The sequence below is a fragment of the Pleurodeles waltl genome, chromosome 3_1 (genome assembly GCF_031143425.1).
Source record: "Pleurodeles waltl isolate 20211129_DDA chromosome 3_1, aPleWal1.hap1.20221129, whole genome shotgun sequence".
Lineage (NCBI taxonomy): Eukaryota > Metazoa > Chordata > Amphibia > Caudata > Salamandridae > Pleurodeles > Pleurodeles waltl.
Genome location: NC_090440.1, coordinates 1704933342 through 1704958000, shown reverse-complemented (window position 1 = coordinate 1704958000; position 24659 = coordinate 1704933342).

Here is a 24659-nt window from a genome sequence, read left to right as displayed (position 1 = left end):
GCAATCAGCGTGCCACCGGAGGAGCCCAGCAGAAGCCACCCTTTCTGCACAGGATATGCTGTGTAATTTCGATAGTTGTTATCCATCGTAAAATAAATATTCCTCCCACAATTGACCCATCCACGTACGTGTGTGTGTGTGTGTATCTCTCTCTCTCTCTCTCTCTCTCTATATATATATATATAAAGCCAACCTCCCTCCAACTTCCCTCGCTGTTCATCCATCCAGCCACATCCATCCATCCCTGTCTCCCTCATAGTCTCCCACTCTCCATTCTTGTGTTCATTACTCCCCTCACATTCCATTCGTCCATTATCCATCCGCCGTCTGTCCATCTATCCATCCCTTATGTTATCCATCGTCCGTCCATCAGTCCATTGATTCAGCCATCCAGCCACAACAACCCAATGATTTATCTTGCAGTTACGTCCATCCTGCCTTTCCCCGCCCATCAGTCACACCCTCCTCATCCTCATTACTTCCGCCCTCTAACCCTCAATGTCTCCCACTCTCCAGTCTTGCGTTCATCCATCCGTCCACCCACAGGGGTTGGTAACGAGGCAAAGCTCACACATATAGGCTTATACATATTATAACACATCATGGGTTTTAAGCATGTGACGTTCAGTATCACTCTGGGACCTTTTTACGGGTAAAGTTAATGAAAAATGAGCAGAATACATAAGGCATTATGAGTGATCCCTAGGGTTCAGCCAGAGCCACAGGAGACAGAGGGGAAACACAAAATGACGAGCTTCCAGAATGTGAAGAGGGCCCCTGAGTCTCCCATATCTCACAAATGTACATTCGCTTTGGGCTGAAAGAGCTCCCCCTGAAGTGTTGGAGAGATGGTGACCTTTGTACCACAGGGGTAGTAGAGACCTGTTTTACGGCGACTGCCAGGAGGGCGAGTGTCTCTAGGATCAGCTCAAAGTAGTGGGCTCTTTCCTAAGAAAGTCCTATGGACGTCATTTAGGGGACACCAGAGGCCACAGCTGCAACCCCTGGCTTGCTCCTTGCAACCCCTGGCACTGTCTTTGTGACCCCTGGACTCAGAGGTGGAAAAATCAGTGGTAAGAATGCTGGACTGCTGCACTTTCCTTATCTACAGCACATTTTTTTTCATATTAATTGTGAATAATATGCAAAGCATTAGTAAACAAGGGCCTGAGTGTCAGTAAGTATGCAAGAGTATGAGTGAGATTAAGAGCGACTGCACTTGAGTGAGTGAAAATGAATGTGAAAAAGTGTAAGTAGGTGTAAGAGTATGTGAGTGTGATGTTAGAGTTGTGACATGCCTTCCTGGAAAAGATCTGGGTGAAGGGTCATTTGATGTCCCTTCTTGTGATGTCATTCAGGCCAAAGGCTATGTGATATCACTTCCACTTCCCCTGGCAATCTGGTGAATCGACGTCTATTAAGAGGCCTGGCAGTAGTGTGTAGCTGCGCAGACACGCTCCTCTGAAAGGTGAAGACTGTCCCAGCCCCAGTAAAGTAGGATTGTGTGAGAGGCTGCTCCCTTAGAAATTCTGCAGCTGTTCTTACCAACTGTCGCATCCTACCATGTGTTTTTCTTTCTCTTCTAAATTTTCCCAGTTACGGGATGTCAGTTGTCCCTATTTTATTGGTTCAACCCGTGCACCAACTTCAGTTTTCCACAGTGGGGTCATAGGCTGCAGGAGAAATAAATTGAAACATCGAAGGGTGCCCCTTGCATGTAGACCATGAGGTTGCGTCTCTTGACCCTCTAGTAGCCAATTGGGAGTGCAGCATGGCTGCTCAAGTAAGGAAAGCAACAAATTAACAGGGAGAGCTGAGCCAAGGGTCAAACTGGGCTCTACAAGCCCATTCACAAGTCAAGCCTTGAATTTTATTCTCATGCAACTTATGCAACAAAAGTCATGTGAAAAAATTGAAAAAATCTGTATTTCATTAACACGAGGAAGCGGTTCACCATAGTGCACCAGAATATATCACTACATTGAGAAGCATTTATCAAATGTGATAGTTTTTGAAAATGAACTTAGAAACATTATTACTCTCCCATCATGATGCCAATGCTATTACTGAACTAAGAGAGAAGTCAGTTGTCGTGTGCACTGTACATGTGACCCAAATTCTTATTATACATGGAGCAACATTATATCATAGGGGAAGGCTCGGATCCCATCCCCTCCATCACAACCTAATCAATGACTGAGCAGCAACGCTTAAATATATGAGTGCACACAGGTATGCTTATTTACATCACAAACACAACATAAAGCGACCATCTATCCCCAAATCACAACCATAAACAGAACAAAATTGACAATCCCAACAAAATTGTGACACATAGGCCCTCATTCTGACCCTGGCGGTTTGTAACCGCCAGGGCAGAGGAAGCACCGCCAACAGGCTGGCGGTGCTTCCGGGGCAATTCTGACCGCGGCGGTAAAGCCGCAGTCAGAAAAGGGGAACCGGCGGTTTCCCGCCGGTTTTCCCCTGCCCCAGGGAATCCTCCATGGCGGCGCTGCATGCAGCGCCGCCATGGGGATTCCGACCCCCTTCCCGTCAGCCTGTTCCTGGCGGTTTACACCGCCAGGAAGAGGCTGGCGGGAACGAGTGTCGTGGGGCCCCTGGGGGCCCCTGCAGTGCCCATGCCACTGGCATGGGCACTGCAGGGGCCCCCTAACAGGGCCCCATTAAGATTTTCCGTGTCTGCAAAGCAGACACTGAAAATCGCGACGGGTGCAACTGCACCCGTCACACCCCAGCAAATCCGCCGGCTCCATTCGGAGCCGGCTTCATCTTTGCTGGGGCTTTCCCGCTGGGCCGGCGGGCGATCTTTTGAAGATCGCCCGTCGGCCCAGCGGGAAAGTTAGAATGCTCCCCGCGGTCATTTGACCGCGGGGCGGTGTTTGGGCGGTTTCCGCCCGGCGGGCGGCGCCCGCCGTCCGCCGGGGTCGGAATGACCCCCATAGTGCCACCTTAACTAACAGTTACAATCTTCCTAAAATGAACCAAAAGGATTACATCCAGTTCCAACACTTTGATAGCATGTTGAGTTACAACAGCACTCAGGTCTAGTAATCATTTTCGTTCTACACTGACCACACAGGTGAAACCACCTGCATCTTTGAGGGGTGGGCCCTTACCCCTGGAGCATTGGACACATGCATGGTCCTGCTCCTCCAAACACCAAGGAACATGGGGCTGCTCCATGACTTAAGACTAGGAGCTGTGACCTCATGCTGAACTAATATGCTGCCTGAACTGTGTGTCAGCACCCCAACCTGGTGTGCATGTCATTGAAGAATGACATTACCAAACTCATTACTATCCTAAAGGGCAATGGTGAAGAGGAAAACTACCCTCAAAATTAGTTGATGCTGTGGCCTGCCCAACCACCGCTGCTAGCCCTCGTTTGGAAGGAAGAACCCACAAGGGGAAAACCCAACTACTCTCTCTAGATCTCAGGGAATGAGTAGCTGGGTATTTGTGCAAGAAGCCCTCCTCCAAATATCTGGTCCGAGAATAGTGGGAGCAAAAGGGAGTGAGCACAAAGTGTCTCATCCCTGAATACTACTTGATCCTCCAGAGCCCGGACGAGTAGTGATACAAAGGTCGCATCATTAGCTTCCTGCCTCGGGGCAGTAATATGCATATGGCACCATTATTGACTGACCATAGACTAAGGCAGTAATAAGCGTAAGGCACAATTAACATTTAAAACTAGATTAGGACAGTTATATGCGTAACGTCCATTAACATTTGAAGATAGACTAAGGAGGTAATATAAATAAGGCACCATTAATGTTTTAAGATAGTCCAAGGTAGTAATATGCAGAAGACACCATTAACATGTGAAGATAGACTAAGGCAGTAACATGCAGTAGACACTATTAACATTTGAAGCCAAAGGTAGTAAATATAAATAAGACATCATTAACATTTTAAATTAGTCTAAGGCAGCGGTTCCCAACCTTTTGACTTCTGTGGACCCCCTCTTTATCAATACTGGAACCTGTGGACCCCCACTGAATCATTATTGGAATTCGGGGACCCCCCCACTGAGTTATTACTGAAAGCTGGGGGTCTAATCTGCTAATATTCCTGAATTTTCTAAGCAGTCGCGGACTGCCAGAAGAGGCTTCGTGGACCCCCATGGGTCCCCGGACCACAGGTTGGGAACCACTGGTCTGAGGAATTTATATTCTTAAGGCACCATTAATGCTTGAAGACAGACTAAGGTAGTAATATAGCCTTATAGCCTGCTGCTGAGGGCTGTGACGGTTGTTAAATGATCCAAACATGAGTTATGGGCCCAAGCTGCAGGCAATGAGCTATGACGAAAGTAAGGGCCTTTAACAACAGGTATAGCCCAAGGCAGAAGAGCTATAAGGCTATTAGAACATTCCACCTACTAAGGGTAGAATGTTCTAAATTAAAAAGAGAAAAACAGTAAGAAAAACAATGGAATGCACGAACAGAAGGCTTATAACAGGCATTTTAAGCGCAGAGACACTCCATTGTCTTCAGTGGAGCTCTCAATGTTCTAATAGGGCCTTATAGCCCGCCGTAGCTGGCTATACCGGCCATTAAAGGCCCGCTCCAGTGTTAAAGGCCTGAGCCAAAGCCGAGGACCCTTAACAAGGGAGTGGCACTCTAATGCCGGTGTATCCCAGCTACGCAGGGCTGCAAGGCTATTTGAACATTCTGCTACCAGAGGGCAGATTGTTTTAATAAATAAAACAAAGGCCTCACAGAGCCCAAAGGGATTGAGATCCCCTTGGGTGCCCATGAGGCTTGTTCAAAGCAGTAGCTGTGAACAACCGCCATTAGAAGCAATGGAGCTCCCAATATTCCAATGTTCTAATATGCAGCAGGCACCATTAATGTGTGAAGTTCAACTATGGCAGCAATATGCAGTAGGCACCATTAATGTTTGAAGCTTGACTAAGGCAGTAATAAGCATAAGGCACTAAAAACGTTGGCAGATAGACCAAGGGATTATTATGCACACAGCACCATTGACATTTGAAGATACTCTACGGCAGTAATATACATGAGGCACCATTTCTGTTTGAAGATAGACCAAGGCAGTATGGTAGAGCGCCCCCCCAATTGGGAGGGGGCGGTGCTTAGAGCTCGGGCCGCTGTGGCCCGGGTACTACGCACTGGTCATGCTTTGGCTGGCTGTTGCACTTCCACCCTCTTGCCTCGCGAGGTGTGAGGGCGGAAGGGAATGATTTTGGAAGTCTCACGTCAGGACACGTCATTTCTGGGCCGGCCGCCTGCGCCGCATCCTGAGGGGGGTACTTAAGTGCCCCCCAGAGAAGGCCTCAGCCTTTCTTGGATGCGGCATGGGTGGCAGAGGCCTGGAACAGGTGTGGGACCTGAAGCCAGTTGAACGTCCGTCGAGAAATAATGCGTGCTGGTGCCACCTATGCTAGGCCTTCCTGCTGGTGTCCCTCTTTGCCCAGAGGCAGTTTAGACACCTCACCATTGCCTTCCGGCAGGCGTTTTGAGCCACACCTGGGCTCCTCTCTTGGGAGCATTTTCTAAGCCTCACCTGGGCCCCCGTACTTGGAGGCATTTTTTGAAGCCTTGCCTGGGCCCTCCTGTCGGTGTTGCTATGCCACGCTTGTCCACGTCACTCCTGGGACCCTTTAACTCATCGCCTGGACTCCCCACCGATTCTGGGAGGCATTTTCTAAGCCTCGCCTGAGCTGCCCGTACTTGGAGGCATTTTGAAAGCCTTGCCTGGGCACCTGGGCGTCCACGCCACATTTGTACACAACGCACCTGGGCCCCTCTACCTCAGAGGCATTTTGGAGACCTCGCCTGGGCATTCCTCCTAGGTTTCCTCCCCCTGCCCTCCGTGCTCAACATCGGGAGTTGCTAAGGGGTAGCGCCTACTACAGTAGCGTTGGGGAAGTCTCATCATTTGCTCCTATTCAGGCCCTTGGTTGTGAGAAGGTAGTATTTTGAGCGGCCGCTTTCTAATAGATATCTAAGTCTGGTTATTCAGTCGGAGTGCATAGCGTCTGCCTCCTCCCTCCTCCCTTCCTGACTTGGCTGGGAGGATGCTCATGTCATTGTCATTACTGCGACCATCATCGGCCCGGGCCCGGGCCAGGAATGCACAACAGGAACTGGGGTAAGTGTGGGCAAAACATTTTGGGGAAAAAAGTTATTTAAGATACTAATGTTTGGCTAATCCATCATATATGCATACTAGTAGTGCGTGCATTTGATAAGTTTCACTTGGCAGTGCATTGTGGTAGTGTTTATATATTGGGGTTATGGTTTCAAGATGCAGTCGAGTGGGAAAGAGGAAAAGGAATGATCCTGAATTGTCCCTGTTGTTAAAATGAGTCCTAGCTAATTTAGGTACTGGGGAGTCCGAGAGTGGGGACTCTAAATCTGACAGGGAAGAAACCGGAGTTGTAGATTCCTGTTGTAGGTGCTCTCTCGTGTCCCCCTCCTGTAAAGCGCACAGCTAGGAAGCAGAAGGGTCCACAGGTTCGGCACAGCAAGCTACCATGGTTCCCTCTGGTGCTGCTACTCCTGTGCAGTCACCACTAGGGGACACTATGGGGGGGTCTGCCTCAGACCACTGCATTGGCGGTCCCCCCGGTAGTTGTGAGGGTGGTACCTGTGACTGATCATGACCATTTTAACAGATATACGGCAGGTATTGTCAGATTTGTCCTCACCCTCTGCCACACCAGGGGTTAATGTTACAGTGCAGCCAGTCCTTACACCCGCCAACCAAGCGCAGAGCAGCGCACCCATTCCCATGCCCCCTACACTACATACACCTACACAGGATGCGACCGCACAGGCTTTTCTGTCAGCGGTTCAGCTATTGTTTACTCTGGATAGCCTGTCCGCCCCTGTCCCACCTACCGCCCCCTGGGCTCCTGCAGATACTGGAAAAAATACCCTGGCTGAACTCAAGCGCCAGATCACGGCAATTGCTGCGGAGCGTATTAATGGGTCATCTGGTACTGGTAACACAGGCTCGGATGACACCCTGTCACTGGGCGTGCAGGCCCCTTCCACTACCAGCTGAGACACAGGTAAGGTCACTGACAACAATACAAGCAAGTCAGGGGGTGTTAGTTTGTTGGCAAGTAACGGCCAAGGCACATTATTGTCTCAGCCGGGGAAACCTGCGTCGCACGTAAAAGAAAATTTGGAAAGGGGAGTTTGTTGATATCTTTTCTCTCATCAGAGCTAAGAGAAGGGAGGTGGACCCGAAGGATAAGAAGGGGAAGGGCTCTCCATCCAATGACAAAAAAAACAAAGTGGAAGAGAATATAACAAATTGGTTATTTGGTTTTAACGTGTACATGTCTGTCATGTTGGAAAAGAAACCAGATTTGGCAGCATCTTTGATATTCGTTGCCAATAAGATATTGAAAGCCCATCACGTGTATGGAGATAATGCATGGCTGGAGTAAGATAGGGACTTCAGGTGGGCTAAGGTCGAGGATCCAGACATAGGCAGGGATCAGAATGAGGTAAATGTGTGGCTGGAGTGTGAGAATAGTAAGATAATGGGGAAACAGCCTTTTTGCCCTCAATATTCAACGGAGAAAAGGGCTCCTGCTGGGCATTCAACAGGAAGGTATGCACTCTCCCTGCTGGGTCCTGCAAATTTAAACATAATTGCTCTTTCTGCGGGAACTTGTCCCATCCAGAATTCAAATGCAACAAGAAATCCAAGGAGAAGGGTAAGGAGGGAAGTAAGCCTTCAAGCTGAGATAGCCTGGCCTACAACCATTCAGATTGCTGACATTTTTCGATGGCTGCACTCATATTTGAATAAAGACACAGTAGACTTATTACACAATGGTTTCTCTTTTGGTTTCAGGATTCCTGCCCTGAAGGTTTCCCCTATCCTTCACTGCAGTAATTTATTGTCTGCCCGGTGGCATCCAGAGGTGGTCGCAAAGGAAGTTGAGAAGGAAAGGAAGTTGGGCAGGATAGCAGGCCCCTTCTCCTCACCCCCATTTACTGAATTTGTCTGTTCCCCCTTGGGAGTGGTCCCCAAGAAAGACCCTGGCAATTGAGACTGATTCATAACCTTTCTGCTCCCAGAGGATCCTCAGTAAATGAGGCGATTGATTCTCAACTATGCTCGGTTCGTTATGCAACGGTAGACCAGGCTCTTGAGAAGTTGCGTGACCTACAACGAGGGGCTCTTCTAGCTAAGACTGACATAGAATCCACTTTTCGGCTTCTCCCAGTGCATCCTAATGATTATCCTTTATTGGGCTTCCAATTTGCAGGGTCCTATTATTATGATAAGTGTATGCCAATGGGTTGTAGTGTGTCCTGCAGTTATTTTGAGCAATTTAGTTCCATATTGCAATCGATCTTCACCAAGCGCACTGGTCACAAGAATGTTATTTACTACTTGGATGATTTTCTGGTTTTAGGCCCCCTTGGGTCAGAGAGGTGTTTGTGGGCCTTAAGGGCCTTGACTACCGTGTTCGAAGAATTCAGTGTTCCCATAGCCCCAGGCAAGATGGTGGGTCCCACAACCTGCCTAACATTTCACAGGATTGAGATAGATACGGCTGCTAAGGAGTGTTGCCTTCCCTTGGATAAGATAATGGCCTTTAGAAGTTCTATTGACACAGTCTTAACACAGAAAAAAGTCACTGTTCATCAGCTGCAGGTTTTGGTGGGGCAACTCAACTTCGCCTTAAGAATTATTCCCATGGCTCGCCCTTTTCTCGGTCCATAGCCAGGGCTATGGTTGGACGTAAAGAGAAGCATCACCACACCAGGCTTTCTTTGGAGGTCAAAGAGGACCTCCAGATCTGGGCTTTCTTTTTGCAACACTTCAATGGGACTGTCTGTGAGAAAGTAACCTCTTTCTAGCCTTGTTACCCCCACTTTTGGCCTGTTTGTGAGTGTATGTCAGGGTGTTTTCACTGTCTCACTGGGATCCTGCTAGCCAGGGCCCAGTGCTCATAGTGAAAACCCTATGTTTTCAGTATGTTTGTTATGTGTCACTGGGAACCTGCTAGTCAGGACCCCAGTGCTCATAAGTTTGTGGCCTATTTGTATGTGTTCCCTGTGTGGTGCCTAACTGTCTCACTGAGGCTCTGCTAACCAGAACCTCAGTGGTTATGCTCTCTCATTTATTTCAAATTGTCACTAACAGGCTAGTGACCAATTTTACCAATTTACATTGGCTTACTGGAACACCCTTATAAATCCCTAGTATATGGTACTAAGGTACCCAGGGTATTGGGGTTCCAGGAGATCCATATAGGCTGCAGCATTTCTTTTGCCACCCATAGGGAGCTCTGACAATCCTTACACAGGCCTGCCACTGCAGCCTGAGTGAAATAACGTCCACGTTATTTCACAGCCATTTTACACTGCACTTAAGTAACTTATAAGTCACCTATATGTCTAACCTTTACCTGGTAAAGGTTAGGTGCAAAGTTACTTAGTGTGAGGGCACCCTGGCACTAGCCAAGGTGCCCCCACATTGTTCAGAGCCAATTCCCTGAACTTTGTGAGTGCGGGGACACCATTACACGCGTGCACTACATATAGGTCACTACCTATATGTAGCTTCACAATGGTAACTCCGAATATGGCCATGTAACATGTCTATGATCATGGAATTGCCCCCTCTATGCCATCCTGGCATAGTTGGCACAATCCCATGATCCCAGTGGTCTGTAGCACAGACCCTGGTACTGCCAAACTGCCCTTCCTGGGGTTTCACTGCAGCTGCTGCTGCTGCCAACCCCTCAGACAGGCATCTGCCCTCCTGGGGTCCAGCCAGGCCTGGCCCAGGATGGCAGAACAAAGAACTTCCTCTGAGAGAGGGTGTGACACCCTCTCCCTTTGGAAAATGGTGTGAAGGCAGGGGAGGAGTAGCCTCCCCCAGCCTCTGGAAATGCTTTCTTGGGCACAGATGTGCCCAATTCTGCATAAGCCAGTCTACACCGGTTCAGGGGACCCCTTAGCCCTGCTCTGGCGTGAAACTGGACAAAGGAAAGGGGAGTGACCACTCCCCTGACCTGCACCTCCCCTGGGAGGTGTCCAGAGCTCCTCCAGTGTGCTCCAGACCTCTGCCATCTTGGAAACAGAGGTGCTGCTGGCCCACTGGACTGCTCTGAGTGGCCAGTGCCACCAGGTGACGTCAGAGACTCCTTGTGATAGGCTCCTTCAGGTGTTGCTAGCCTATCCTCTCTCCTAAGTAGCCAAACCCTCTTTTCTGGCTATTTAGGGTCTCTGTCTCTGGGGAAACTTTAGATAACGAATGCAAGAGCTCAGACGAGTTCCTCTGCATCTCTCTCTTCACCTTCTGCCAAGGAATCGACTGCTGACCGCACTGGAAGCCTGCAAAACTGCAACATAGTAGCAAAGACGACTACTGCAACTCTGTAACGCTGATCCTGCCGCCTTCTCGACTGTTTTCCTGGTGGTGCATGCTGTGGGGGTAGTCTGCCTCCTCTCTGCACTAGAAGCTCCGAAGAAATCTCCCGTGGGTCGACGGAATCTTCCCCCTGCAACCGCAGGCACTAAAAAGCTGCATTACCGGTCCCTTGGGTCTCCTCTCAGCATGACGAGCGAGGTCCCTCAAATCCAGCTACTCTGTCCAAGTGGCCCCCACAGTCCAGTGACTCTTCAGTCCAAGTTTGGTGGAGGTAAGTCCTTGCCTCACCTCGCTAGACTGCATTGCTGGGAACCGCGACTTTTGCAGCTACTCCGGCCTCTGTGCACTTCCGGCGGAAATCCTTTGTGCACAGTCCAGCCTGGGTCCACGGCACTCTAACCTACATTGCACGACCTCCTAAGTTGTTCTCCGGCGACGTGGGACTTCTTTGTGCGACTTCGGGTGAGCACCGTTTTGTGCATCCTCGTAGTGCCTGTTTCTGGCACTTCTCCGGGTGCCACCTGCTGCTGAGAGGGCTCCTTGTCTTCCTCGACGTCCCCTCTCTCTCTTGGTTCAATTTGCGACCTCCTGGTCCCTCCAGGGCCACAGCAGCGTCCAAAAACGCTAACCGCACGATTTACAGCTAGCAAGGCTTGTTGACATTCTTTTGGCAGGAAAACACTTTTGCACGACTCTCCACGGCGAGAGGGATCCGTCCACCAAAGGGGAAGTCTCTAGCCTTTTTCGTTCCTGCAGAAACCACAGCTTCTTCTGTCCAGTAGAAGCTTCTTTGCACCCTCAGCTGGCATTTCCTGGGCATCTGCCCATCTCCGACTTGCTTGTGTCTTTTAGACTTGGTCCCCTTGTTCCACAGGTACCCTAGATTGGAAATCCACAGTTGTTGCATTGTTGGTTTGTGTCTTTCCTGCATTATTCCTCTAACACGACTTCTTTGTCCTTAGGGGAACTTTAGTGCACTTTGCACTCACTTTTCAGGGTCTTGGGGAGGGTTATTTTTCTAACTCTCACTATTTTCTAATAGTCCCAGCGACCCTCTACAAGGTCACATAGGTTTGGGGTCCATTCGTGGTTCGCATTCCACTTTTGGAGTATATGGTTTGTGTTGCCCCTATCCCTATGTTTCCCCATTGCATCCTATTGTAACTATACATTATTTGCACTGTTTTCTAAGACTATACTGCATATTTTTGCTATTGTGTATATATATCTTGTGTATATTTCCTATCCTCTCACTGAGGGTACACTCTAAGATACTTTGGCATATTGTCATAAAAATAAAGTACCTTTATTTTTAGTATAACTGTGTATTGTGTTTTCTTATGATATTGTGCATATGACACTAAGTGGTACTGTAGTAGCTTCACACGTCTCCTAGTTCAGCCTAAGCTGCTCTGCTAAGCTACCATTATCTATCAGCCTAAGCTGCTAGACACCCTATACACTAATAAGGGATAACTGGGCCTGGTGCAAGGTGCAAGTACCCCTTGGTACTCACTACAAGCCAGTCCAGCCTCCTACATTGGTTGTGCAGCGGTGGGATAAGTGCTTTGAGACTACTTACCACTCTTGTCATTGTACTTTTCATAAGAGAAAAATATACAAAACAAGGTCAGTGTATATACACATAGCCAAAAAGTTTTGCATTTCCTCTTTTCACTCTTTTCTAAGTGCTGAAAAGTACTTCTAACTTTCTAAAAAGTTCTAAAAAGTTTTAAAAGTTTTTTTCTCTGTCTTTCTAAAAGCTCTGACAAACTTTTTTCTCTTTTTCTATCACTTTAACTCTCTCTAAAAATGTCTGGCACAGGCCAAAATGTTGATCTGTCCAAACTTGCATATGATCACCTTAGCTGGAAAGGAGCAAGGAGTCTCTGCAGAGAGAGAGGTTTGAGTGTAGGGAAGAATCCTTCCTTGGAACTGTTACTTAACATGCTTAGAGAACAAGATAAGGCTATAGGTGCCCCATCTGTTGAAAAAGTACCTAATAGTTCCCAATCTGATTCAGGGACTCCCCCAGGAAAAGATTCAGGAAAGAAACTTCCTAGCCTGTCCATTACTAGACAGTCTAGCATAGATGGTAATGATGATGAGCCACACCATACAAATAGTGTTGTCTCACATCATAGCAAAAGCATTTATTCTCACCATACTGGTAGTAATGTTTCTGTTAGCCAAGCTGTTAGGGTGGCTTCTGTAAGGGACAGGTCTCCTTCTGTTCATTCCCATCATACCTCTGTATCTAGGAATGTCCCTCCCACCAACCCTGATGACAGAATGTTAGAGAGGGAACTCAATAAGTTGAGGGTGGAACAAACCAGACTGAAGCTTAAAAAGCAACAGCTGGATTTGGATAGACAGTCTTTTGAACTAGAGAAGGAAAGACAGAAGTTGGGTTTAGAAACCCATGGTGGCAGCAGCAGTATTCCCCATAGTCATCCTGCAAAAGAGCATGATTCCAGGAATCTGCACAAGATAGTTCCCCCTTATAAGGAGGGGGATGACATTAACAAGTGGTTTGCTGCACTTGAGAGGGCCTGTGTTGTACAGGATGTCCCTCAAAGGCAGTGGGCTGCTATCCTATGGCTATCATTTAGTGGAAAAGGTAGGGATAGGCTCCTTACTGTGAAAGAAAGTGATGCCAATCATTTTACAGTTCTTAAGAATGCACTCCTGGATGGTTATGGCTTAACCACTGAACAATATAGGATAAAGTTCAGAGAGACCAAAAAGGAGTCTTCACAAGACTGGGTTGATTTCATTGACCATTCAGTGAAGGCCTTGGAGGGGTGGTTACATGGCAGTAAAGTTACTGATTATGACAGCCTGTATAACTTGATCCTGAGAGAGCATATTCTTAATAATTGTGTGTCTGATTTGTTGCACCAGTACTTGGTGGACTCTGATCTGACCTCTCCCCAAGAATTGGGAAAGAAGGCAGACAAATGGGTCAGAACAAGGGTGAACAGAAAAGTTCATACAGGGGGTGACAAAGAGAACACTAAGAAGAAAGATGGTGAAAAGTCTCAAGATAAGCATGGGGATAAGGGTAAAACCAAAGATCCCACTTCAAATCTTAAACACTCTTCAGGGGGTGGAGATAAAACAAATTCTTCCTCTTCTTCTCAACCTACACAATTTAAAAAACCTTGGTGCTTTGTGTGTAAAAATAGAGGCCATAGGCCAGGGGATAAGTCCTATCCAGGTAAACCCCCTGAGCCTACCACCACTAATACATCAAGCTCTAGTGCCCCTAGCAGTAGTGGTACTAGTGGTGGGACTGCTGGCAACAGTCAAGTTAAGGGTGTAGTTGGGTTCACTTTTGGGTCCATAGTAGAAACTGGGGTAGTCAGTCTCAAGACAGTTTCTGTCACACCTAGTGGCATTGGCCTTGCCACACTGGCTGCTTGTCCCCTTACAATGGATAAGTACAGGCAGACAGTTTCAATAAATGGTGTTGAGGCCTTGGCCTACAGGGACACAGGTGCCAGTATCACTTTGGTGACTGAAAACCTAGTGAACCCTGATCAACACATCATTGGACAACAGTATAAGATTATTGATGTCCATAACTCCACTAAGTTTCTTCCCTTAGCTATAATTCAGTTTAGTTGGGGTGGAGTTACTGGCCCTAAGCAGGTGGTGGTATCACCTAGCTTACCTGTAGACTGTCTCTTAGGTAATGACCTAGAGGCCTCAGGTTGGGCTGATGTAGAGTTTTATGCCCATGCAGCCATGCTGGGCATCCCTGAGGAATTGTTCCCTCTCATTTCTACTGAAATGAAAAAGCAAAAGAGAGAAGGCCTGAAAACTCAGGATCCCTCTCCATCAACAGGTAAAAAGGGTATCACAGTATCCCCTAACCACCCTACCATTCAGGATACCATTCCTGTGGTGGGAGAAACCTCTCCTGGGGTGGCACCTGTTCCAAGGGAATCATCAGCTGGCAAAGCTGGACTCCCAGAGGTAGAAGTACCTCTCTGTGGGATAACTAACATTGATGAGAAAAAGAGCACCATTTTAGTTAACAGGGAGCATCCCTCCAACCCTCCCAGAGAAACTTTAGTGCAGCAACTCTGCACTGCCTCACAACACTCAGGACAGCATCCCTGCCCTAGTGTGGAGCTCATAGGACAGCATCCCTGCCCTGCTCCAACTCAAGAGAAACAGCATCCCTGTTCTCTCTTCCAGCCATATGGACAAAGTATTTGCCCAGCTATGGCTTTACTGAGACAGCATCCCTGTCTGGCATTTCCATCATTACAAATAGGTTCAGTGGATAATTCCCACTGCTCTAAACTAAAACTTACTGATAGAAACTCTGAAAATACATCTTCACATTGTTGCTTAGCTAAAAAACTTCAAACAGGGTGGTTTACATCCCCACAGGGAAGTAACCATATAGTGGATGATAAAGGGAGTAACCAGTCTATTGCAGAGCTACTCTCTACTTATCACCACTTAGACAATAAAGTCTCAACTGGCCAAGGTTAGCCTTATTGTCCTTCGTTTGGGGGGGGGAGGTTGTGTGAGAAAGTAACCTCTTTCTAGCCTTGTTACCCCCACTTTTGGCCTGTTTGTGAGTGTATGTCAGGGTGTTTTCACTGTCTCACTGGGATCCTGCTAGCCAGGGCCCAGTGCTCATAGTGAAAACCCTATGTTTTCAGTATGTTTGTTATGTGTCACTGGGACCCTGCTAGTCAGGACCCCAGTGCTCATAAGTTTGTGGCCTATATGTATGTGTTCCCTGTGTGGTGCCTAACTGTCTCACTGAGGCTCTGCTAACCAGAACCTCAGTGGTTATGCTCTCTCATTTATTTCAAATTGTCACTAACAGGCTAGTGACCAATTTTACCAATTTACATTGGCTTACTGGAACACCCTTATAAATCCCTAGTATATGGTACTAAGGTACCCAGGGTATTGGGGTTCCAGGAGATCCATATGGGCTGCAGCATTTCTTTTGCCACCCATAGGGAGCTCTGACAATCCTTACACATGCCTGCCACTGCAGCCTGAGTGAAATAACATCCACGTTATTTCACAGCCATTTTACACTGCACTTAAGTAACTTATAAGTCACCTATATGTCTAACCTTTACCTGGTAAAGGTTAGGTGCAAAGTTACTTAGTGTGAGGGCACCCTGGCACTAGCCAAGGTGCCCCCACATTGTTCAGAGCCAATTCCCTGAACTTTGTGAGTGCGGGGACACCATTACACGCGTGCACTACATATAGGTCACTACCTATATGTAGCTTCACAATGGTAACTCCGAATATGGCCATGTAACATGTCTATGATCATGGAATTGCCCCCTCTATGCCATCCTGGCATAGTTGGCACAATCCCATGATCCCAGTGGTCTGTAGCACAGACCCTGGTACTGCCAAACTGCCCTTCCTGGGGTTTCACTGCAGCTGCTGCTGCTGCCAACCCCTCAGACAGGCATCTGCCCTCCTGGGGTCCAGCCAGGCCTGGCCCAGGATGGCAGAACAAAGAACTTCCTCTGAGAGAGGGTGTGACACCCTCTCCCTTTGGAAAATGGTGTGAAGGCAGGGGAGGAGTAGCCTCCCCCAGCCTCTGGAAATGCTTTCTTGGGCACAGATGTGCCCAATTCTGCATAAGCCAGTCTACACCGGTTCAGGGGACCCCTTAGCCCTTCTCTGGCGCGAAACTGGAAAAAGGAAAGGGGAGTGACCACTCCCCTGACCTGCACCTCCCCTGGGAGGTGTCCAGAGCTCCTCCAGTGTGCTCCAGACCTCTGCCATCTTGGAAACAGAGGTGCTGCTGGCACACTGGACTGCTCTGAGTGGCCAGTGCCACCAGGTGACGTCAGAGACTCCTTGTGATAGGCTCCTTCAGGTGTTGCTAGCCTATCCTCTCTCCTAAGTAGCCAAACCCTCTTTTCTGGCTATTTAGGGTCTCTGTCTCTGGGGAAACTTTAGATAACGAATGCAAGAGCTCAGCCGAGTTCCTCTGCATCTCTCTCTTCACCTTCTGCCAAGGAATCGACTGCTGACCGCACTGGAAGCCTGCAAAACTGCAACATAGTAGCAAAGACGACTACTGCAACTCTGTAACGCTGATCCTGCCGCCTTCTCGACTGTTTTCCTGGTGGTGCATGCTGTGGGGGTAGTCTGCCTCCTCTCTGCACTAGAAGCTCCGAAGAAATCTCCCGTGGGTCGACGGAATCTTCCCCCTGCAACCGCAGGCACCAAAAAGCTGCATTACCGGTCCCTTGGGTCTCCTCTCAGCACGACGAGCGAGGTCCCTCGAATCCAGCAACTCTGTCCAAGTGGCCCCCACAGTCCAGTGACTCTTCAGTCCAAGTTTGGTGGAGGTAAGTCCTTGCCTCACCTCGCTAGACTGCATTGCTGGGAACCGCGACTTTTGCAGCTACTCCGGCCTCCATGCACTTCCGGCGGAAATCCTTTGTGCACAGTCCAGCCTGGGTCCACGGCACTCTAACCTGCATTGCACGACCTCCTAAGTTGTTCTCCGGCGACGTGGGACTTCTTTGTGCAACTTCGGGTGAGCACCGTTTCACGCATCCTCGTAGTGCCTGTTTCTGGCACCTCTCCGGGTGCCACCTGCTGCTGAGAGGGCTCTATGTCTTGCTCGACATCCCCTCTCTCTCCTGGTCCAATTTGCGACCTCCTGGTCCCTCCAGGGCTACAGCAGCATCCAAAAATGCTAACCGCACAATTTGCAGCTAGCCAGACTTGTTGGCGTTCTTTAGGCGGGAAAACACTTCTGCACGACTCTCCACGGCAAGAGGAATCCGCCCACCAAAGGGAAAGTCTCTAGCCCTTTTCGTTCCTGCAGAAACCGCAGCTTCTTCTGTCCAGTAGAAGCTTCTTTGCACCCGCAGCTGGCATTTCCTGGGCATCTGCCCATCTCCGACTTGCTTGTGACTTTTGGACTTGGTCCCCTTGTTCCACAGGTACCCTAGATTAGAAATCCACAGTTGTTGCATTGTTGGTTTGTGTCTTTCCTGCATTATTCCTCTAACACAACTTCTTTGTCCTTAGGGGAACTTTAGTGCACTTTGCACTCACTTTTCAGGGTCTTGGGGAGGGTTATTTTTCTAACTCTCACTATTTTCTAATAGTCCCAGCGACCCTCTACAAGGTCACATAGGTTTGGGGTCCATTCGTGGTTCGCATTCCACTTTTGGAGTATATGGTTTGTGTTGCCCCTATCCCTATGTTTCCCTATTGCATCCTATTGTAACTATACATTGTTTGCACTGTTTTCTAAGCCTATACTGCATATTTTTGCTATTGTGTATATATATCTTGTGTATATTTCCTATCCTCTCACTGAGGGTACACTCTAAGATACTTTGGCATATTGTCATAAAAATAAAGTACCTTTATTTTTAGTATAACTGTGTATTGTGTTTTCTTATGATATTGTGCATATGACACTAAGTGGTACTGTAGTAGCTTCACACGTCTCCTAGTTCAGCCTAAGCTGCTCTGCTAAGCTACCATTATCTATCAGCCTAAGCTGCTAGACACCCTATACACTAATAAGGGATAACTGGGCCTGGTGCAAGGTGCAAGTACCCCTTGGTACTCACTACAAGCCAGTCCAGCCTCCTACACTGTCATATGGCTGTCTCGCCCGGTGTCCAGTGCTACTTTAGGTCTCTTCACTGATGCAGCTGGCAGTATTGTTTTCAGGGCTATCCTTGGCCCCGATTGGTGCAGAGGAGTTTGGCCAGCGAGTGGCATGACATTGGTATTACAAAGAATGTGGCATTCTTTGAGTTATTTACCATTGTGGTCATGGTCACGATCTTGGTCCTAGTGTTTAAAGATAGATCAGTGATATTCTGGTCTGACAACATGGCAGTGGTGGAGGCCATTAATAGGCTGGGCGCTTCTTGCAGTTGGGTGTTGCGGTTACTGAAACATTTAGTCTTATGGTGTCTGAAACTCAATATTACATTCCGTGCGAGACATGTCCCTGGTGTTCATAACAATGCCGCTGATACACTATCTCGCTCATTGATGCAGGATATTCAGAGGTTCCACCCACAGGCAGCAGAGAAGATGACGGAGTTCTCAGCATGTTTGTGGAAGATTGGAGTCCTACTCTCTCCGAATTAGTAGCTGCGTCCCCAGCAACCCGCACCCAGGGGTCATAGGGAAATCATTTAAGCAACATAGAACATTGTTAAGCACTCTACAAGTCTCTGAATGGTTTTCAACACAGGCCACCTGTCTCTTTTTAAGTAATCTAAGGGAACACGGGAAACAAGTTTCTTGTGCGAGGGCTTACAGTACCACAATTCCTTTCATCACAAAATTACATACTAAGGAGACTCACTTAAATGCATTTATCATTAGGAGAGTGGTGGCTGGATGGGCTCGCCTAGATGGCACAAAGAAAGACACCAGGTGCCCCCTGACGGCTCACGTTATGGAGGCTCTCCTTGCCAGCCTCGATAAGGTTTGTTCTTCCCCATTCGAGGTGACGCTGCTTGCGGCAGCATTCTCTACAGCCTTTCATGGCGCATTCCGTGTGGGCGAAGTGGTGGGATTGTCTAAGAGTGATTTTACAGGGCATCTCCAGTGAGCTGATGTATGTATGGGCTCAGGTTGTGTAACAATTTGGTTACAAAGATCCAAGACAGATCAACAAGGGAAAAGTTCAGCCATTAAACTTAAGGCGGTGCACGCCCCCCCCTTGTGCCCAGTAGATCGCTTGGGCTCCTACCTAGTGTTTCCCCCAGGTACAGGGGCCCCAGCATTGTTCCTTCATATGAGCGGAGAGTGCTTATCCCGGTATCAGTACTCTGCAGTAATGGCTGCTGCATTAGAGGCTGCTGGGATAGATCCAAAGGGTTACTCATCACATTCATTTCGGATTGGGGCAGCTACGCTAGTGGCAAGTGCTGGTATGTCACCTGAGGAATTGAAGACTATTGGCAGATGGTCCTCCAACTGCTATAAGCATTACATTCAGCCTGAGTTGCAATGACAAATGATATGCATGCCTGATTTTGATTCTTTGTGTGCTGAATACTCATGCTGGTTTCTTTTGTTTCAGTATTATGCCGTCTCATGTGGTTTGGGTGCTCAGTCACTCCTTTGTCCGTCAGCGGCCTACAGGTTGCAACTGCTCCGTAAGCCTAAACCGGCATTACATTGTGACGTATTGTTTCGGTGGTGTGGGATTGGTGGTCTAAGAGTCACTCAGCTGCAGCAACTGGTGAAGATGGTGAAAGGGTGCAAGGGACTCCAGTTCCTGGACCTCATTGTCATACATATAGGAGGAAATGACCTGGTTCGACTGGGGCGTAAAGCGCTCAGTTAGTAGAAATAACCCTGTTATCCAAGGAAATCCCAAACACTGCCATCGCATGGTCACACATGATACCCCGTCACAACTGGGGTCTGGACGCTAAACCTAGGACTATGAATGTGTCTGTGTGATGTCCCAACGCCAAAATGACAAGATTGTGTCCTGGTCCAGGCCGCTATTTGGAATATGCCACACAAACTGCTAAAAGGCGCAGACAAGTTTCACGAAGATGGGGTGCATTTACCTGATGCGGGCACAGGCTGTTTCATTGCATACATTTGGGCCTTTTCCCACTATTTGTTTGGGGGTGGGGAGGGCGAAGGACCTCTGGGCCCATGGTCACCCATGTGGAGGGAGAGGAGATACTAAATTCACCCTAAGCAACAGAGGGGTCCCCAAGGCAGGGTCCCCTGGATAACACCAAATGCAGTCCTGAACCAACGGCAGATGTACACACCAGCTTGGTGGTTAGGGAGCCCAGATGGCTGGGGGGGGCATGGGGCTCCCACATCTGGCCACCCTGTTACACCGCCGCGGCGGATTGGTGTTGTGGGGAGAGGGCGAAACCCAGAACATGAGGAGAAGGGACGGTGAGGTGTGGGGATCTGTTCCCCCCCCCATGGATACAGGTGAGGTACTGTGTGGTCCAATTGAAGGTCGGGACGCAGGAAGATCCCTTAGGTGTCTGGGTGTTAGCAAGATTTTATGACCTGATTAAATTTTGATTGTGTGATTTTTTTATAAAAATTAACTGTCTGTTTTTAATGCCAATTTTGTAAATAAAACTCTCCCAAATGAAGACAGACAGTCTTTGTTGGTTTACGTGTGGCGGGTGTTGGGGCTGCGGCACTTAGTGCTCGAGGCCGCCGTGGCCCGGTTCCTGCGCACTGGGCATGCGTTGGCTGGCCGTTGCACTTCCGGCCTCGCAAGGTGTGAGGGCGGAAGGGCATGATTTTGGAAGTCGTGCTGCATGAAGTGTCATTTCTGGGTCTAGCCGCCTGCACCGCATCTGAGTGGGGGGGTACTTAATTGCTCCCCAGAGAAGACCTCAGCCTTTCTGGGATGCGGCGTGGGTGGCAGAGGCCTGGAACCGGTGTAAACCACCCTCCCATCCCCTAGCTTTAGGATTAGAGGTTGGCGGGAGAGGAGATACTAAATTCACCCTAAGCAACAGAGGGGTTCCCAAGGCAGGGTCCCCTGGATAACACCAAAGGTAGGATCCTGCAGTCCTGAACCAACCGACGGATGTACACACCAGCTTGGGGGTTAGGGAGCCCAGATCGCTGGGGTGGGCATTGGGCTCCCACTCCTGGCCACCCTGTTACACCGCCATGGCGGATTTGTGTTGTGGGGAGGGGGCAGAACCCAGAGCACGAGGAGAAGGGACAGTGAGGTGTGGGGACCCGCCCCGTCTCCATGGATACAGGAGAGGTACGGTTCACCTGTGTGTTCCAACAGAAGTTCGGGACGTGGGAGGATCCCTTAGATGTCTGGGTGTTAGCAAGATTTTATGACCTGATTGAATTTTGATTGACATGATATAATTTTTATGATGTAATTTTTTTAAATAAAAATGAACAGTGTGTTTTTAATGCCAATTTTGTAAATAAAATCCTCCCAATGCAAGACAGACAGTCTCTGTCTGTTTAGGTGTGGCGGGTGTTGGGGCTGGGGCCAACTGGGGGCATCCGGGTTCTAATACGTATAAGGCACCATTAACGTTTGAAGATAAACTAGAGCAGTAATCTGCATATGTCACTATTGGACATACAGGTAGGGGCAGATGCACAAAAGTGGTCTTGAGTTTTTGAGTGAAGGCAGGTGACTTTTTGTGAGAAATCCCTGTTTGGTCTATTCCTGATGGAGTAGTATTGCGAGATACCATGAGAAATCTGCGTGCTAGTGAATGTGCTGATTTTGTCCAACGTTTGAAATATATTAAAGGTCTATGTTATAATCTAGAAATTCCTAAGATTTTGTTCACTTCTGACACTTTACATGCTAGAGATAGACATGTAGTTGAGCCCAATGTCTGTGAATAGACTAAGGGCATGATTTATACTTTTTTTTAGCACCGCATTTGCGTCATTTTTTGACGCAAAAGCTGTGCAAACTTACAAAATTCAATTATATTTTGTAAGTTTGCACCGTTTTTGCGTCAAAATAATGACGAAAATGCGGCGCTAAAAAAGTACAAATCAGGCCCTAAGTTCCTAAATCTAACATACCTTTCATTACATGCAAATCAGAAAGTCAAGTGCTGATAAACCTATCTGAATAGTACATACCCTTCTTGCATCCGACCTCTGTAGGTCAATTTCTGGCTGGCAATCGGTGGTGTGACTGTTACATACTGACCCGCAGCCTGTTTTTTGTTAGGATAATGTGATCAAAACCAGTTTACAATTTTTATTATTCTGCCCTCTTATGTTAACACCAGTAGGAAATGGTTCTTTCCTCTGTTTAGGAATTTTAAGGTAAAATGGTATGGAACCTTCTTCTTATCACTTTGTGATTTCCAAAATTTGAATCTCTGCCTGGCAGATTAGACTGTGATTTCTTTAATGGTAAAATGGTAAATTTTTGAGCCTATTCTCTGACAATTTTTATGCAACCTGTGTTCATTCGATCTGACTGCAAATATATTATGTTTTATGGTTCTATTATTCGTCTTACTTATGCATGGGATTGTATTGCTGTATGGTTTTGTGGCGTTGTATACAAAAAAAAACAATCCAAAACAATCCAAGGACTTAGAAATTGGATAACTAGGAAAAGCCAGTCACACCCACCCTAAGCCTGTAGAGTGGACAGAAAGCTTGCCACGTGACACGTAAGTCGTCATTAAAGGGAACAACAACTTACAATTGCTCCCAGTGCCACAATGTGCAGCCTCCATGATCCTGTGTGGGGAACACCGTGTTGGAGCACCAGAGGGGACTGGACATATGCATCTCTTCAGAACATCACTCCCTGGGTCAGCCTGGCTAGTGGGTGGCTAGTAGGGGGTTGTTTACATATTTACAAAGCATGCAGTCAGACCATGGAGCATCATGGCACTAAAGACAACAACTTTTGTAGATCTCGCCGAGGATTAGACAGGGCCAGGTTTCAGCAGAACAGAAACGACTTGAGAGTTCTCCTGACAAGAGAGTGACTTTCCAGTTGACGTGGATTACAGCTTGGGTCCTAGAGGGCAGTGTATTTTAATTGTGGGTTCTGGAAGAGTGATTATTAAAACTAACGTAAGTATTTGTAAATATTTATTTAAACACTGATTTGTCAGAAAATGGGGCTGACGTCTTCGTCTATAAAAAGGGTCAAAGCATGCACTGTAAGACATCTCTCTTTGAAAGTCTTGGGCTGCAACGGTGCACAATGTCTCACAAGGCATTGCCCAAAGTGTAACCAAGTGGCTGCCACCTGTCTGGTGAGTTTCTGACTGCCTACGCTGGATCCCACATCTGATCTGGACCCAGCAGAACACCCTTGCCTTGTAAAACTCCCTGCAAACTCCTTTTTGCAGTAGTGGTGATTTCCTTGAAGCATTTGAGGTGCAGGTAAAGAGGGTGGCATGCAAACCCTGCAGACACCCCCAGGACCACAATCAATGTTGTCATGATGGTGCGTTTCTTTATCCCCCTGCTCCGAATGAAATACACCAAGAAAACCCCCTCACAAAGCGAGAGGAGGGGAGCTGGAAGCTCTAGGTAATGCTCTCCTGAACTGGACACACAGGGACATAAGGCATACCTCTGCCTGCCCAGACTAATCGTGCCCCCATTGTTTTTTTAGGATTTGTGGGGTGGAGGGCTTGCTGTCATAGATGAAGGACATCTTATTTGTGCTTTTTTAGTGGAAGCTACCACACTGTGCCCCCTTAATTGATCACACTTTTGTGTTTGTTATTGGTCTGTTGTCTTTGTTCTCTCTATCAAAAGTTGAAAACAAAATCTGTGTGTGTAGTCTGTTAGTGTTCTGAAGCGCTGCTTTATGCTTTTGGGGTTTACCCAGTATGTTCTGTAAGATATTTATTTTCAGGATCATGAAAACATTTACCATGAAGAACAGGGGATAGCCATGAGTTACAGTGTTGCTCCCTATGTTATTGGTTATTTACAGGGTTGATATGAGTGACGGCATGCTTAGAATGACAAGGTCATACATCATAAAAATAATATCATCATCTAGTGACTTCACGCAGACTGTGGGCTTCATTGCGACTTCAGCAGTCCCTTTCTAGGACAGCCAAAGCCACTGCAGGCAAAAGTACTGGAGGTCTTTTGCCTGCCATATTAGGAGTGTTCTGCTGGGCCAGCAGGCGAAAACAACATTTTCGCCCGCTGGCCCAGCGGAACACTCACCACAACATTCAACTCAAATTGAACTGTTACAATGTCTTGTATATTCAAACAAGAATTATCACAATACAGAGTTAACTCTGGAATATATTTCGCCTAACACAGCATTCTGGATGTACAATCATATATCACTCGGAATATTTTGAATAGTAAACTTTATTGCAAGACAAATGTATCAAATACCATATTACATCGTAATTCAGGACACTTATGGAGGTAGGTAACACATATGCCTTGTGGAGAATTAATAAGAAGTCAGAGAAATCATAGCAAAGAACGTTTTTAATATAGAGAGGAAAAAGGCAACAGAAAGATATGCTGCAAGAGGTTATCAAGAAAACAAATTACAAGAAGCCTTGGGTAAAGATTCTAAAATCCATAGGGAGGAATTATTGAAAGAGAAGCATAAGTCCAATGACTCAATGGCTAATAACATTTTAACACAATAATGTATGGCAAGCAAACACATTTTTTAAATTCTAGTTCACATGAACTGGAATGACAATTACATTCAAACTTGTCAAGCCTGATCGCCATGTAAACATGGGTAACTTCAAATAAATGTGAA